Genomic DNA, 15,243 nt, shown 5'->3' with positions numbered 1-15,243 from the left:
CAATAAGTATGATTTGTATGTGTACACAAGGAAGATGCTTTTTCCCAGTACCTATTGGGGCGGGCTACTATAGATGATTCATAGCATCAGGTCTGGTGGTGATTTAGTTATTAACTAAAGGAATAAAAAGGCATATTTATTGCCTGCATGTGACATATCCAGTTTGCACTATTGGCCAAGCTATGCTTAGTTACACTGTTGTACAGCAGAATTTTATTTCTGTTTATTTGTATTTAATAACGATTTTAATTTTCAAGTCCACTTTGTTGAACTCATTTATTGAAAAATATATCTAGTTTTAGAACATGCATATGCATTTTTCTTCTCTTGTATGTGCAGTATCCTATGTATTTTACACCAAACTGTACAATTAATTTAAACACTTGGCAGGAAATATCTTTTTTTTTTCTGTATGGGACTTGATTGAGTAATGCAACGAACATGGCATTTGAGTCAGACCTTTGCAAATGAATTAGGATGCTTCCTGCTAGTTTCCAGCAGGAGAAAGCAGTGTCCATTAATATTTTATAAGAATAATTATTTTAAACAGTTTGGAATGATAAAACCATTCACCAGAGGCTGAGTGAACATTCTGGCACATCCTATCGATGGGTTTGCTGTCAGTGGAGAACTCAACAGAAGGTTTTCTTCACCACCACTCAAAGCAAAATGACTCATTCAACTAGCTTAACCAGATTTGTAAATCTTCATGGATAGAGATACTGGGATTTTGCAGCCCTCTCATAAAAGTAGCTAGGTGCTGAACCTGCCTCTCCTATGGTGAAGATGCTTGAATGGGGAGGCTAACTAGCTGGCTGAACCAAAGATCCATGACAAATGTCTTTCTTCCCAGTTGAAGAAATTGGAGGTGTGGTGAATAAAGGCCACTGGCTTTTCCGAATCAGAATATGATCATATGTAATGGGGAAGCCAAAAGTTTTGGAAGGTGTCTATGTGAGTATGTCCCAGCTCAGTCCTTCTGTGTTTGAACTGGGAGATGCCAGGAATCTTCTGGGGAAAGGAAGAGATTTTTGGATTGGGTGGAAATCATGCTTAAATTCTATGCTTTCAGCTGGGTTCACTTTGAGTTTTCATTTTTACCAGTGACTGAAAGCAGAATTCAGATGGGTTGAACCCAGATGAACCAAACAAATCAAATAAAAGAGTCACCAACCTCCAAATTCAGGAAGACATGGGAGATTACCACCGGCTCTAGTACAACATGTCTGATATTACCCTGCCCTTTTTATATTAAATTATCATCTATGGGGATGCAAATCTTCTTGAGTATAGAAGAGCAGTGTGAGGACCAAAATGCAGTGGAACAGTGTGATGGTGATGAGGAGGATATGAAAACGCCTAGGAAGGGAACTGTGCAATCCATAACCCTGCAGAGCATATTTCCATAGCAAAATTGTCAGTAGATTGATGGAGATGTGGCCAGTGGCTCTGAGACTATACATGGGGACTTGGGCCAGTGAAGCTGCAAAAGCTATGAATATGACTAAAGCTCTTATGTGGTGGCCATGAAATGGATGCACAGGAACTCTTCATTCTGATCCCCTATTACTGAATTGCACCCCTTTCACCATCTGTATAGTTTCCCTGCAGTTACCTCCATCTTTAAAAAGCAACAAAGAGTCCTGTGGCACCTTATAGACTAACAGACATATTGGAGCATAAACTTTCAGGGGTGAATACCCACTTCATCAGACGCATGTGTATTCACCCACAAAAGCTTATGCTCTAATATGTCTGTTAGTCTTTAAAGTGCCACAGGACTCTTTGTTGCTTTTTACAGATCCAGACTAACACGGCTACTCCTCTGATACTTGACCTCCATCGTTGAAACTTTAAGGGCTCCTTTAGTTACAGTCAAAAGCAGTAATTCCTCCAGGCTGTCCTGGGACAAGGTGGGTCTGATATCTAACAACCAAAGTTCATTCTGGATTATTTGAAGAACCAGTCATAATGATCAGCTATGTCTTACTACACTCATACTGACCCTTCTGCAACTAAAGCTGCTGGACTCTTTTTAATTAAAATGAAAGTAGGTTAATTTAGATTATTTCCCCCCAGGCCTTTTGAAAAGGGAAGACTTATCCTGCCATTTAAATAAGCGAGAAGCAAAACTTCAATAGTTAAGCCAAACGTCACTATGAAAAAAATTGCCTGAAAATAGTTATGTAAATTTGGAGCCAAATCCAGAAATGTTCCCCAACTTTATCATCTTTCCCATAGAGCTGCCATCGGCAATCTTTCTTTGACTTTTCCCCACTGCAGGTGCCTAATCCCCTGGCTATACCTGGTTGAGAAAAAAAATTGTGTCTGACTTAAAGCTCAGCTTTTTTCAGGTCTCATTTTGTTTTCTCATATTACTTTTGCTTGATAGTTCAGACAGCACTAGCCTTCTAAGAGGATCAGCTTCATCCTTTTCCTCATTTGGCTAATACCACAGAAATGTCCATCAGCAAACAGGTTGGTCAGAGTTTTCCTTATCCAAATCAGCTAGCAGGGGGCTGGCATGGTTGCAGGATGAAAGATGCGCCTCACCCCAATCCTTGAAATAAAGAATATCATCTCGAGAGTGCTTCTAGCTCAAGAAAATAGACCAAAGAGTCAAGGACCAAGTGCAAAATTCTAATCGGATGCAGTAGATGACTGTATAATTTACTTCCACTAGGATGGTCCAGATTAGTCTGGTTGGTTTATCTGGCAATGAGATGTACAATAGCACTTGAAGAAAACACAGGTGTATGTTGGTGATTTCATTTGTTCTTTTCAGCTGAAATCTATTATGTCCCCACCAGTCCATATCATCTTCTGAGCCTCGAATAACACTGTACCTTTAAATATTCGGAATCTACCCACATCAGCCTCTGGATGGAGAAATTATATTTGTCTCATAATCTCTCAAGTTCCCATCAATGGTTTGAAGTCAAGGCACCAGTTGTATTAAAAAGCTGCCCACAGCAGGGTATGGGAAGTAGATGCATATGTGTACCCTTCACATGTCCATTCAGCTGCTGACAAGGTACCGTACTCTTGACATCAGTTCACTTGCTGAGCACAAATTTGTTTCTGAAAACTCCAATTTATCTGTTCTTTAAAAAGCTAATTAGTTAAAATTTAAGATTCCGAAACTATATGAAAATGTTTTAATCCTTTAATACAAAGAGATACACAAGTGGTGTATAAGAAGTTAACATGTAAAACCCATTACTTATTAAAAGGGTTTATTGGTATTTTTTCTGCACATCTTGGTTAAAAATCAATCCCACATGCTAATGGGCTCTCAGTTAAATAGTAAGTCTGAACTATAGCATTGTTTAACAAATTGGGCATAAGTACCTGAATATTTGTACAGGACTTTGAAGATATACAGTTCTAAGTTTTATTAGTAGTAACAGCAAACAGAGGCATATGTGAAAGTGAAAGCAAATGACACTGTTTGAATATAGACTGTATGTGTATTGTCTGGAAAGTAGTGAACAGATATATTTACATTTCACTAGTCTTTCCATTGACTTCAGTGTGTTTGGGTCAGGTTCTCATTTAATAACGCAGAGATATGAAACTGAGTGATGGTGCACTCAAATGCACTCAAATGTACACTTGCAGGAAAATTGTTTTCATTTTCACAATGCATTTCTCCATTTTGAATTAAATCCTCACATCCACTGTGAGGTTGCTTTAACTATTCTGCCGTTAGCCATTTAATGATCCATTAAGCATTGCCTAACCCATTTTGTAACTATAGATTGTGTCTTGTTAACTAAGCTTCACTCACTCAGGACCTGATCCAAAATCTGCTGAAGCCAATAGAACGCCTCTCATTAACTTCAATGGGCTTTGGATCAGGCACTTTGCTTAGATAGGAAAAACACCCTGAAAACCATGCAGATACTGGGCCTGATTCTCAAAGTCAGTTATGGCTGTAATCAAGCCACAAATATCAGGACAGAAGTTTCCTGCTGTGGGCTGCAGCCAAGTACTGCACCTTCACCTCAACTTCTACCCCAAAGGGCATGTCGGGATGGATGAAGCAGGGCAGGGACAGTCAAGTACATGTTGTAGGCGGGGAGGAGGCATGCCAAAACTCCATTCTTACCACAGCAGTGCTCCACTGGCTTAAGGCCCATTGAAGACCCCCTCAAAGCATCACTGGATCTGGCCTGGCCTTGAGACTCAGGGCATCATAACCAGCTCCTTAATAACCTCCCTCTTCTGTGCTGAACAGAGCTCTGGCACAAGAGAGAAATTGTTTCATTGAATTAATTTGTTTTATTAAATGATTTTATTTCTATAGCAATACTTGGAGCCATGGCAGCTTATGAATTTTTGGACCAGTGAGGCACAAGTCACAAAATAGTTGTTTCCACCCCCTGCCCAATGTATAATTTAGTTGCTATTAAAAGCATACCTTATTTTTAGCGAAGAAGCAGCAGGTGGAACCAGCAGCTGGAGCTGCCACAACCACCACTGCTATCCCGGATGGATGGGGGGGAGGAGGGGGACCCGGGGCTTGGTGGCGGCTCACTGCGCACATGCATAGGGTCTCTCCCTTTTAAGCCTCCTATAGCCTGGGCACACGACATTCTTCAAACTTTCTGGCATTTCGTTTCTCGGGTGGAGAGAGTGAGTTGTGACATTTAAATCAAATCATAATTTGTCCTTAAATTAATATGTTATCAATTAAATAAAAAAATGCAAAATTTATTTTGTAGCTTTTGGGAATCCTTGGTTTGATTGTGCCTCACTTGCCTGAGCTGACGAGCTACCCCAGGAGTCAAAGATTTCGTGTATGGAATGGCAACCCTCCCTTTAAGACTGCTACACCATGCTCAGCTATTCTTGGTGGATCAAGTCTGGCTTTCAGTCAGACCTATGTTATAGTAGGATGGTTGCATGAATGTAACTGAAAACGGTTTGGGCTAATCTACCTACACTGCAGAGGTCTCAGAGTGCATGGTGTTAAGCAGCCACATTTGCCTAAGCAATACAGCCTGAGTATCTACTCATTTTGAATATATTTGCTCTTGCTGTTTTAATTCAGATGCTTAATTCTAATCTAGTATTTATAATGTCATGGTTCCTTTACTGAGACCCTTACTTCAGAATTTTCCTCATAAGTGTTTCAAGTAAGAGCATAGATTTTGTGTGTGTGTGTGTGTGTGTGTGTGTGTGTGTGTGTCAGCCCTAATTTATTTCTATGGGGTACATTTGTGTGTTTTCTGTCCAGGGATCCATTAAACATTTTTCTCTCTCTAAATAGTAGAGAGACAGTATTGAGTACCCACAGTGTCATTTCTGTGTTGTTGCTATCAATAGTGAACTAGCTTAGTTGTTAGCTCAGGGCAGGTCTACACTGCAGCCGGGATCGACGCTCTGAGATCAATCCACCAGTGGTCAATTTAGTGGGTCTAGTAAAGACCCACCAAATCGACTGCAGATCACTCTCCTGGCGACCCCTGTACGAGAAGAGTAAGGTAAGCCAATGGGAGATTTTCTTGCATCGACCCCACTGTGGTGTAGACCCTGCAGTAACTTGACTTAAGTTACATCGACTCCAGCTACATTATTCACGTAGCTGGAGTTACGTAGTGTGGGTCGACCTAGCCCAGTAGTGCAGACATAGTCTCAGACTCCTTCTCCATCTGTCCTATAAGTAGTTACAGCCCCACGCCCTTCTGTCCTGCATATGAAGCTGGCCTGTAAATGTGGCGCAGAATTACAGGTGAGGGAAAAAGATGAAGGCCTAACCAGTTACTGTAGGGAAATCCAGATAAAAAATGTATAAAAAGAAATAGGAGACTCAGTCCTCAGCTACACTGATACTAGGCACAGACAAGAATGGGGTTGAAAAGCTGGTCTACACCATATTTTCATGCTCCCAATCATGAGTCAGGGCGAGGGAGGGCAATATGACCCTTTGTGTTTCTTAGAACATCTTCAGGGTATAGCCAGTTCTTACGGATCTGACTGAGTACTATGTGCTCCATGTGTCCCTTTCTGTGACAGTATGCCACCTTCCCCCCTGCACCCTGTGTTCTCCAATGACAGGGAGAATCCTTAGCAGCCCTTTAGGATAGCTTTCTTTATGTTTGCACTGCCTCAGCTGTGCAAAGAAGCTGGACCCAGGACTGAGACCACAGTAGTGAGAGGCTCTTCCAAGTGAAGAGCATAGGGGCTATGTTGCATTGCTATTTTCTTCCTTGAGGATTGTTTAATCTGGAACACACGAAGTATAGCACAGAAATATTTTCAATGATAACCTGGAAACGTGTTCCACCGGCCCTTATCTGTATTTTTTCAGGTTAGAGAAATGCAATTGAAGCTGATAGTAGATATGGAAATGATTGAATAAATGTTATCACTAAATAAAATAAAGATTTGAGAATGTTGAAAATTGTCCTTTAGATTCTTACTTAAGTGGGCATTGACAGTTTGGAGACCAAGAAGTTTTCAGGCAATTATCAGGGAACTATCCAGGCCATCTCTATATCAGGACCCTAAACCTGGATAACAAGTGCCATTCCTCTTCTGTGCCAGCTGGCCTCGATCTCATGTTTTTAGAAGCTAAATTTTCTTCTGAAGCCACTGTGTTCAAACAAAAAATGCCAAATGATTATTTAGGCACTGATAACTTCATCCAATGTTGTAGTCGGTTTCAAGGCCTTAGTTTTATATTAAGTTGCTTTGATGTCCTATGTAGGGCCCTCTGGGTTTTCAAACCCATATACCAGTTCTATGACATTCCCATACGTTTACTAATTTTTAAAGAATCTAATGGTAAACTCTCAGACCAGATATAGGAAGCTTCTTGACACCAAAAAACATTGAGCTTAAAAATTGTCCGTCTATTAGTGTCAGAGGCTAAAATTGCTGCTGAAAAAGTCTAAAATATGAAGAGACTTCTTCAGCAGTAAGTCTGTCAGTTACCTGGGCTTGATGCAGAAATTGAGTGAAATTCTGTGGCCTGTGTTATGCTGGATGTCAGACTGGATGATCATAATGATCCCTTTTGCCTTTAAAACATACGAGTCTACAAACTCTCCACGGGGAAAATATCGGGCTATAAGAGGGTGTCATAGTATCTTTCCCCAGTCTGAACCTAGAGTCCAAAAGTTTGGGTACCAGCATGAATTCCTCTAAGCTTAATTACCTGCTTAGATTTGATAAGCTGCCACCACCCAAAAATATATAGTGTTTTGGGGCACTCTGGCCCCCCCCAAAACCTTCCCTGGGGACCCCAAGACCCAAAGTCCTTGAGTCTCACAACAAAGGGGAATAAACCATTTCCCTTCCCCCTCCTTTCTTCCTCCCAGCTCTTTCCCGCCCTGGGTACACTAGGAGATCACTGTGATTCAAACTCCTTGAATCACCACACAGAGAGGAATGTTACCTTCCCCCCCTCCTCTTTTCTCCTCACCCAGAAGCAATACAGATTCAAACTCCATGAATCTAAAACAAAGGGATTCCACCCTTCTCCTTCCCTGTTAAGTACAGACTCAATTCCCTTGAGCCTTAACAAGGGAAAAAATCAGACAGGTCTTAAAAGCAAAACTTTTAATAAAAAAGAGAAAAAAAGTAACAGGTGTCTCTGTAATTTAGATGGTAAAAGTTACAGGGTCTTTCAGCTTATAGAAACTAGAAAGAAGCCTCCCCCCAGCAAAATAGAATTTAAAATACTTCCCGCAAACTACACATTTGCAAATACAGAAACAATCAAAAGACTATAACCGCCTTTCTTACTAAAATACTCACTATTCTGAATATATAAGAGACTGTAGCAGGGAGATTGGCAAGAAAACTGGTAGCCCATCTAGTCCCTTCCAGGACCCAGAGAGAACAAAGCAAAACCCAAAAAACACAAACAAAGGCTTCCCTCCACCGAGATTTGAAAGTATCTTGTTTCCTGATTGGTCCTTTGGTCAGGTGTCCGGTTCACCGTTTGTTAACCCTTTACAGGTAAAAGAGACATTAACGCTTAACTATCTGTTTATGACAGAGGGGCATGTGTTCAAAATGTAATACCATTGTTGCCTAATTTGAGCACAAATAGTATTTCCTTTATGTACTGTAATACTTTGAGCCCAGTCCTACTTCCTCTGAATTAAAAAATAGCACCCCCAGTGATTTCAGTTACAGCAAAATCAGGCCCCTAAGGGGATCACTGCCTCTTTTAAAACTGTCTGTATGATGCTTTTATATTTTCCTATAAAATATGTACAATCTGGAAAATATCTTGGAAGCTTTCAGGATTTCCTTGACTTTCTAAGCTACAAACATTCAAAAGCCACGAAGAAGAGTTCTGATAGCTGAGAAGCTTATATCTTTCACCAGCAGAAGTTGGTCCAGTAAAAGTATTACCTCATGCACATTGTCTCAAATATTCAAGACACATTTGAGACTTCAAAGTTCAGAAACCAAAGAAATGCTCCCTACATGCTGTAGTTACAGGAATGCACAATGTAACGATTATGCTGTCATTACTGGATGATCATCCTATTATGGTCACAGAACTTATCTTCACCCCGCGTGTATGACACCCTTATGTTCAGAAGTGCACAAGGTGAAGCACTAATTTTTAGGTGGTGGAAATAGCCAATTTCAGCGCATGGGTCTTATTTTCATGTGTCTAAAATAGTATTTGTATGCTTGTGGAAAATCTCACTGGTTAAAAAAACACTTGAGTTTGCATCAGGTCCTAGAAGTAGACTTGTTCTGATACAGATCTTGTTTTCTAATTAAACGGGGGTGGTCAGAGAAGGAAGCATCTGGCTTCTAGCAGTTGACCTGATCAAGCTGTCCTTAGTCAGGCAAAACTCCCAATGAAGTTAAGGCTGGATCAGATCCTGCATACTCCACTGCCCCACCAATCCTTTGCATAACTACCTTAAACTCCATATAGTTCCATACCACATCACTGTGCTGCCAGTATTTCCACCATAAAAGTCCTGGAACTATGTCATAAGAAGTGATAAATGGTGTCTGAGCTGCAAAGTTCAAATATGGATTGCAAGTTCAAGAGGGCTTGGATATAGTATTCTACTTTGGCCTTGTCTCTTTGTTAAAAACAAACCATTCCATAGCTAATGTGCCAGTGGACATCATAAACAATTTGACACTTACTATGATGCTTTATAGATTTCTCTAGACATCTCTAGGGAACTGTTTTTTTTAACTTAATGCTGCCTATCGATTATGTTATAGATTTTAAATGTAAAATAGTACTGAGATTCAATTTAAGCACTAGGATTTGGAAAGCTATCTTTAGTCCTCAAATATGTTAGATTTGTCTTTGTTTCTTAGTATAGTTTCCACAGATAATCAAAGATTATGAAAAATTGGCTTGTTAAAGGAATGAAATAAAGATGGATAGAGATCTGACTGGAGTCCAATGTACTCTTGAAAGACAGGAATCTTTGACTACAGCAAAATGTCATTTCACTTATAAACACAAGGTTGCTGTGAGAAATGAAGATGTCCAAGGTTACATGTGTACATATACAGTTGGACTCTTGTCGTATGTGATCAATAGCTGCTCTGTGGCTGTGGAAAAGGGAGGGAGGTACATGAAGATTCACTTAATACTTGTGTCCAATAGCTGCATTTTTAATAAGCAAGGAATATCGCTGAAAGCTAATAGCTAGTTTTTACTGAAGTGAAAATAATTTGACTGGCTCATCATGTGTATCAGAATTAGCACATCTGAGGGGATGCAAAGTTAGAACACTCCCTTATCTACTTCCCCAGGGCTGGGGACTGCCAGGGGTTGATTCCCTCTGATATGAATTGGAGCAACCCCAGAAGTGCTCTAACTTATGCTACCTAGAACAGACCCTGGGGATTGTTCCTTCAGCCTTTGATCACCAAAGCAGAGTGTAATGTAGCCACTTTCTTCCTGCACCTCTCTGACATATCCCCTATGCCACTGAGATTCCCCTGTGTCAAGAGAATATCTATTGGTCGCATTAGGGTAGCTTTAAGCAACATTTGTGTTGCTGTAGCAGTGCAAAGGGGACTTACCTGGGATGGGGATATGGCTTAAGCTCTTCATTTCTCAAATAGAACATGTAAAGAAAGCAAAGGGTTACCTTACTGAAATGTCATAGTTATGTAAAGAGTATTGCCCCATATTTGTCAACACTCAGGGCCATATTCTTTCCTCCATGCATATGTGTGCCTCTCATTGACATCAATCCATTTTGTTCACACAGCTAACAAACAAGTCTGAAATCAGTGGGAGTTGCAGCATGTATTGCCACTATCAGAACTGGGCTTAAATTAGCAGTTTTTTTCAACCCTGGGTTTAACACAGCAATTATTCTTGAAGACTGAATGGGTATAATAGATTGGCATATTCATTTTTGATCTTAAGAAAAAGACTTTTAACTCTGAAATAATGGGGAGATTTTAAGAGGTAAACACTCTTCATTTACTGGAATATTAATTTATATTACAACAGATAAAAGTAGATGGTCATTGTTCTCTAATACCTCTTATTTTCTAGGAAAAAGGTCTAGTTTTAGAGTGTGATCTAAAATTACTCTGGATTACACCTGAAATATTATACCTATCTGAGTTGTTTTTCTCCACTTGTTACAGTTACAGTTTGTCAAGGTTTAGAATTAGTGTGCTGGTATTTAAAATAGTGAATGTTTGAATAAATTCTAGTGCTGGAGAAAGATGCTGGATCACCATAATCAAAGACTGAAGTCCTCAATCTGCAGAAACAAAAGCATGGAAAGTAGTGGAATAAGCCATGAAAATATGCCTGAACTCTGTTTTGGAAAATGTATAGGATGGTAAGGTAGCTCACTTCCTATGCTGATTCATTCCTTGAGCTCTCTCTGCTGATAAGAATGGTACTTTGTACCAATTCTGATCATGGCAGTTGTGAAGTACTTAGAGCATTGCTTTGAACATATGGTCTGGTGCTGGAAAATAATCAATTGAAGAAACTTTAAATTGTAGTTATATTTGTCCTCATGACCAAATATTTGGGGCCTTAGCTGCATTTTTTTGTACACATGAAAGTCCCATTGAAGTTTGGGTGGGAGGTTTGCATGTGCAATGAATGTATTAGCTATTAAACTTGTTACTGCAGGATTCTTTGGGAAAGGAAACTAAGTCCCTATTGAAATGAAGAGATTATACACTCAAATATTAGCACGGAAGAAGAACTCTATTATACAGTACAGTTATAAGCAAGATCTCTTGCAACTGCTAGCTGAGTTAGTTACTAGTCCTCCTTAATTAACATTGCCGATGTTAGTTCAGACTCCTCCAGAATTATTCAGAGCATACAGACCGCATGCAAACATCTGTGACATCATAAATATTTCAACTGTTTACTCACCACTTCCTATGACCTGACCCATGGAAAGTTTGCTCTGTTTTCATAGCATCTAAATATAAAAAACCCTGCAAGCATATAAGGGAGAATCTTAATAGCAGCTGACCAGAATAAATATGCTTAGTTTCTTCTTCAGTGGCTACATGGCTACTGTCTGCCTAGTGGCATTGTTGTTTCTAGTAATGGCATTTGGAAGAAGATCAACATTTAAGAAAACATAATCTAGCTTCTCCCTTTCTAGCCATAAACTTTGATTATTTTCTGTGAATTTGAATTTCCAAGTGGTATTTACTAAACCTTATAGTGTTCAGCACACATCTAATCTGTTTAAGGCTGACTGAAGAACTCATAATACATAAAATAGCTAATACATTCAAAGAATTTGCGATAGTTATATTAATCCCTTTGAGAGCATTCAGCAATATTTTTGTATTTTTTTAACTCTAGAGATTAATTACCAATAGTTCTCTGTATTACGTTATTTGAATAGTGTTGGTTGTAAGTGGCATATGCCATGTAATAGTATTTCTGTTCTCTGACTGGATGAATGCATAAGCACATCCCACATGAGAACTAAATACAAGTTCGATATTTAAATTCCACTTCAAATCACATGAAAGAGTCTAAGTTTATTTTCCTCAGGCCTTTTTGCCAGTAAAACCTGATTGCATGAATGTTCATGTATGAACATAAGGGAGGAAAAATTATGGTCAAAGTAAATTCATATTAATCAGATATAGTAATACAACTTATTGGGCTTTGGAGCAGGCCTCCCAAATCAAGTCTTTCCATTGACTTCATTGGGCTTTGGTTGAGATCTACAGTTCAAAATATCATCCTCCCCTTTCCCTCTGCCCCCATGGTAAATCTCAAGGACAGATCCATTCACACTCATCTAAGTAAATTATTAAGTATCACTACCACTGTGACAAGGAAAGCTTGTCTCTATTTTGAGAATGAGAAGAAACGTACAATGTCATGAGAAATTACGTTTCAGCAGAGTATGACATGATAGTTCCATCCAAAACTTGCAAGACCATGCACAACTGTTTGTTTTACTATCATAGTTAATTTGATTCATTCACAAAAAGTTCAAGTTCCCTATTACACAGATAAACTCTCTTTCATTGCTTTCCAGCTGAATTAAAGCTCTTATTTTCAAGTTTTATGCTACTTGATCCGTAATAACATATTTAGGGTAAGGTTTCTAGTAGGGGGAAAAAATCAAACATGATTAGTTTAATGCAAAGTTAAACTATGCTTTTCCTACAATTCTGTATATGGAAAAATACATTACATATGGCTCTAACCACGTTTGCCAGATTTTTTCTTTTACTTCTTCTGTCAGTCCTGTGTATAATTGTGTTTAAGATGGGACAGATATTGTACATGATATTTGGACTGCAATTGTTTGACAGGGAAAATAATGCTTTGGAAAGTTTATTGTGGATATTCCTTTCACACAGGAAATACTAGCACTTACAGTAGGGAGTTTTTGATCAGTACTGTATAGAGTACAGATAAAAAGGAGCCTTGAAAAATGAAATATTATCTTAGTAGAGAAAATAGCATTAGCAAATGACTAGTTCTGTGGATTTTTTTATTTTTTATTTTTTTTAAAGCTCTCTTAACAGCCTCATGTACTGTTCAGTTTTAGATAGGAGGGCAGTATATCGTATGGGGGACTAGGAGTGGAGAATAGACTGGTTGCTTTTGATCATGCTAATCCAAGGGTGAGATGGCTGCAGAGTGGCAGTTTGCCAATGGTAGATACCTAGCTATTAAATTGGGAATGATTTACACTTAGCGTTTTTATGGCATATAGTTCTTTAAAGCTTCAATGTTAGAAAAATTATCAAAAGTAGAAAGCTTTAAGTAGCAATGGCTGAAGTTTCTCATATGAAAAACGTCTGTGAAAAATGCCCTTAAAAAAAAGACTGCAGCATTTTAGACATCTAAATTTTCTGCTTTTTCTGTGAATTTTTTACCAAAACTTTGAGAACAATTTTGAAAAATATTGTTAAATCATTCACTTACCAAAAAATGAAACAAAAAAATCAAACCCATATATTCTTACTTTAAACCAACTCTTTTGTAAATGAAACATTAATGAGTAAGCCTTTAAACTTTGTGAAATGGAAGTAACCCCAATTTTTTTTGTGAACATTTTTTTGATTTTTGTCCAGCTTGTCTTTTCAGCTTGAAATAAGAAATGAAATAATCCAACCCTGGTCCAGATCAGACTGATTCAGAATTATCCTGAGCTCATGGCTATAAGTGAAATTAATTTGCTGATCATACACCTCAGCAAATTGGATTGTGGACTGCTTGACAAAACCCCTCATTCTGACCAAAACTGGATAATTTTGGGGGTTGGTTTTTTTTAAGTGATTCAGATAAAAGAAACTGAAATTTCTTTTCCCTTCACAAAGAGATCTGGCCAGGGTAAAAATAAGTGGAGTTGGCAGAATAGGGTGAAGAATACTGCATTTTTAGCACCAGCCTGTAATATATTGTTTTGGTAAAACTAAAGAATTAGAGTGGATTCTGTCCCTCCAACTAATATTGGTGTTTCCACATAGCCCTCAGAAGCCAAAGAAAGAACAAGAAAGCATGATAAATTACAGTCCAGTTATATCTGATGTTATCCCATCACAAATCATGAGTCAACAGGGAAGAATGTACTTGACAATTTATAGCTTCCTGTGAGTATAAAGAAGGATTCTGCCTCAGAGTTGCTGCTGGTGGTGGAGTGTGGGAATTGCCCTTGCTTGTTAGCTTTAAACACAAAGGATGACAGTCTTATTAGATATCAATCTCTACCGCACTGAACAGTGATTTACCTGATACTGTGAATGTAGGCTCCCATTTAATTCAAATGGAAATAAATACCAACAGAACAAGCCCTTTATGATGTGCCACATGTGCACAGCATAGAGACCCCCATTCACAGTCACCTGAAGTCAATGGAAAGATGTCCTTTTATCATCCAATGGGCTTTGGATCAGACCCAGGCTGAGCTGGCCAAAATGTTTTCACAAGCCTCTGGAAACTTATTATAGTTAAATTTAAAAGATGTATATTGTTAACTTGTATGGTAGAAACTATATCCACAGACACAAATATGAGAACAGATTCAGGACTCTCTCTCTCTCTGGGTTCTCAGCACTGCAGTGATTTATAGGGTCAAATTCTGATGTTCTTACATAGCTCAAGAAGTAAAGTACTACTCAATCCTATTGCCTTCAATGGGACTACTCATGGAATAATGCTCTACACACTAAGCCAGGGGTCGGCAACCTTTCAGAAGCGGTGTGCCGAGTCTTCATTTATTCACTCTAATTTAAGGTTTTGCATGCCAGTAATACATTTTAACATTTTCAGAATGTCTCTTTCTATAAGTCTATAACATATAACTAAACTATTGTTGTTTGTAAAGTAAATAAGGGTTTAAAACTGTTTAAGAAGCTTCATTTAAAGTTAAATTAAAATGCAGAGCCCCTCAGACCGGTGGCCAGGACCCAGGCAGTGTGAGTGCCACTGAAAATCAGCTCACGTGCTGCCTTTGGCACGCGTGCCAGAGGTTGCCTACCCCTACACTAAGTAATACAGTAGTAGTCTATTAATAAGTTTGGTCTTTCAAGACTGAATATGCTTGAGAGTAGTGAAAAGTTATTCACAGCACACCTTTCCATTTTCCCACTGAACCTAGATCATAGAAGGAAGCTAATTTAAAGTTAAACATGTACGCACATATTGCACACAATCTTTTTTGGGGAGTGGGCCAGGGTAGGAGGGGGAATCACTCTGCTTGTGGAGCCATTGTGGAAGTCCTGTCCTCAAGCATAAGGAAAGAACAGCCTTCATAGTCTTATCTTCAT

This window comes from Gopherus evgoodei, chromosome 6 (genome assembly GCF_007399415.2).
Source record: "Gopherus evgoodei ecotype Sinaloan lineage chromosome 6, rGopEvg1_v1.p, whole genome shotgun sequence".
Taxonomy (NCBI): domain Eukaryota; kingdom Metazoa; phylum Chordata; order Testudines; family Testudinidae; genus Gopherus; species Gopherus evgoodei.
This window is presented reverse-complemented; position numbering follows the sequence as displayed.